Below are 3,581 nucleotides of genomic sequence, written 5' to 3'. Positions count from 1 at the left end.
CCCGCCTGCCGCAGTTGCCGTGCCGCCCCCCCCCCCAGCCTCTGGGGACACGCGGCGTTCATGCCTGTGTAGTTCTCTCTCTTTTGTGAAGGGTATTCCAGTCATGCCTAGAACTAAAATTGTTCCTCAGGAGACTTAGTCACAGGAGTTCAGTTTGTGAATCCCACAGAATCCCTTAGGCAGGATTCTGTGGCTAACATATCTCATTCAAAAAGACAGGTGTACTGAGCATGCACTGCACTGAGCTGCACTTAACAGTGTGTAGATCCATTGTTGTTGAAGTGCTAAGACACTCAGATCTCTGCTGAAATGCGTTGGACTTCATATGCACATGAACATTTTGGTGCATCTTTAATGAATCATACATTTGGGAAGGCACATACTTTTTTTCTTATTTAAAAAGCATTTAGCACACTTAAGAAGACCGTTTGTGCCTGAAAGCTTGCAAAGAACAATTTTTCCATTTATTTAGTTGATTTAATAAGATATCACATCTACCCAAAGAATCTTGTTTGCCTAGCACACATGTATACTTTTCTGAATCTGGGCCAAGGTCCTAATCCTGTTTCTCGGGCAAAACTGGGAATTTGCATGAAAAAGGATGGATGAATTGGACCCATACCAGTAAAAGGAACAATTTATGAAAACTGAAAATAAGAAGGGCCCTGGATAGTACCTTGGGGCTGCTTCTACCTTTTCTCTCCAGTGATATAGAAGGGTTTTAGTATTTTCCTTCTCCAGGGAATGACTTATCTGACCCTGCCACCTTAGAACAGCATAAAAGAAAGGAGAGGACAGCAGCAAAGCATAAGTTGTTTGCCTCTTTAGAGAATAGGGACCTTCAAAATACTCTTCCATAAGCAGAATGAGTTAGGTATACAGGGAGACTTGGGTGCCATTGAGGGATAGAAGCAAACATAGGAGAGGCAGAAAAAATGGGATGATGAGTATTGAAGGTAAATAAAATTCAGGGTAACAAAATGCAGCTCTTCTGTGGAGTAAGGACCAAAACCATAGGTAGATTTCAATATGCTGGCCAGTTCTGAAGGACATCTACCTCCTATTGTTCTTTACAGGACTCAGGCCAAGTAGATTTCCCTTCCACATGTGTCAGGGAAGCTTTAACAGCAAAGTGAGCCAGAGATACTTATCTTGGAGGTTTAACTTGTGCAAAGAGCACTTTTCTGGTCTCACAGTACTCTCATTCTCCATTTGCTCCAGAGTTCAAGCTTAATTAAAAAAGAGACTTCAAAGGTTTCAAATTCTGTGACCTATATCTCTGCCCAAATGCCATAAGCGGTGAAAGGCCAGGGCTAATGGGGCTTAGTGGGGCAGCAGTGGCAGCACAGAAGGCCTCAGGGCAACCAAGGCATGGGCTCCAGACAGCTGCAGCAGGCAGGGAGAGGTGCACACAAACACAGACATGGACACAGACACATGCAGCCTCAGCCTGCAGCAGCCCAGTGGCAATGTAGAGTACTGCACAGCACAGCAAGAAATTCTGTCATGGGGAAGGGATTGGGGAGGACAGATCGAGACCCCGCAGTGAGGGAGGGAGTGGGGCAGAGGTTATGCTTGGAGCCAGGGCGGTTCCTTCAGGGGTGTGGGGGAGCTCCTGCCACTGCACATATCCTGGCAGAGGCCTGGACTTGTGTGAGGGCATCACTCTGAGCCCTGCTGCCACTGTCTTGGGAGTGGCGCCATGCCATGTGCTTGCCACAAACTCCCATGCCCGCCTGGCGGCAGCAGACATAAAGCATCATGCCACTCCCAAGGCAGTGGCAGTGGGACACTGAACCCAGCCTGCAGTGGCAGTCTGCCTCTGAGATGCCCCATGCACAGATTCAGGGGGCATGTTCCCCCCAGGCCTCTGCCAGGGTTCGCACAGTGGTGAGAGCCCCCCACCCCAATCCCTAGATGAGCCACCTGGGCTCCAAGCATACCACAACCCACCCTGACCCAGGGACCTCATTCACTCCAGCCCCTGCCTCTGCTCCATTCTCTTTCTCACTGTGGAGGCATCGATCTGCCCTCCCATGCTGCTTTCCCATGACAAACTTGGTTGCTTGGGCAGGGTATGCATGCTTCTTGGTGCTCATTCAGACCCCCCAAATAATATTTTCTTCCTCCAGCTATGCCAAATGCTGACCTATTTATTTGGGGTCTATTTTTCTGATTCCTTTCCCTGCTAACTAGTTGAAGTATGTATGTATAATTAGGTAAAGACAAGGAAGTATTTGGGGAGTTCAGGGCATTACCAATATATATTCAAGGTTAAGCAGGAAATGTTAGGATCATCTAGTCTGACCACATACAGAACAACAGGCCCTGATGCTGCATGAAATAATTATTGTTTCAAGCCCAATAGCCTGGAACTGGAGCAGAGGTGCTCTATCTCAAGCTGTGGGCCAGATACACCCCATGGTGCTGTGTCATCTGGTCCACAGGGCTCCCCATGGGTCCAGAAAATTGGCAGTGGGAGAGCACTGGTACCACTCCTCTGGTGCCACATCTCCAGGTCCATGGGAAGCCCTGGGCCCTGCATGCTTGATCTGGCACCTGATCCCAGCATACAGGACCAGACAGTGGTTACACCAGGCCTCAGGTTCCAGTCTTGGCATGGGGGGGGGCAATCCTGGTGTGAGGGGGCAGGAGGAGGTAATGCCAACCCTGGCTCTGGCCACCCAGGACACAATCCTGGCAGGAAGGACTGGGGCTGGCCTCCTGGGACCTAATCCTGGTGTGTAGGGGAACAGGAGGGAATGGCACCCCACCTCCAGGACCCAGTCCTGGTACATGGGAGGTGGTGCTGGATCCCCAGGACCCAATCTGGCCCAAGGGTCCAAAAGGTTAAGCAATACTGAACTACAGCATAGTATTTAGAGAACACATGCACTCTTGTTTATATATTTTCGGTGATGATGAATCTACCAGAACCCTTGGTAAGTTATTCCTATGGTTAATTATGCTCACTTTAAAAATGTACATCTTATTTCTAGGCTGAATGTGTCACCTTTAACTTTGCCCATTAGACTCTGCTATACCATTTTCTGGTAAACTGAAGAACCCTCTAGTATCTAAGGTCAACTAAAAATGAAACCTCATCAAAACAGATGCTAAGTCTGCTTTCTAGAAACCCATGTTGATTCCTACTAATTATCTTACTGGCCTCTTTGAAGTGCTGAGCATCATTCACTCTTACAGATTCAAGCCAGTGCTAAACAGATCTCAGGCTTAAGTTTTGTGAGACCGATTTCAGGGAAATTCAGTAATTTACTTCTGTAAAGCTGAATCAGTTTTCTTTTTGGCAGCCACTTTACAGCTGGATATAGATCTAAGACACTTATTTGGCCACCTCAGATAACTGTAAGAACATGTCAATAAATCTTGAAGTAAAGAAAACATTGGCTGGAGGATATAATAGTTCACAATCTGTTAAGGTTTTGTTTTGTTCTGTGGGGTTTTTTTGAGGTCATAGCTTGGCCCACAGGCTTTTCCCATGTACACATATTCATTCTAATGCTAAAGTGGATAGGGATAAATTAATGGCCCCGTTCATTTAGCACAACCTTTTCAACACC

Source organism: Gavialis gangeticus, unplaced genomic scaffold (assembly GCF_001723915.1).
Source record: "Gavialis gangeticus isolate Ggan-Ray unplaced genomic scaffold, GavGan_comp1, whole genome shotgun sequence".
Classification (NCBI taxonomy): domain Eukaryota; kingdom Metazoa; phylum Chordata; order Crocodylia; family Gavialidae; genus Gavialis; species Gavialis gangeticus.
This window is presented reverse-complemented; position numbering follows the sequence as displayed.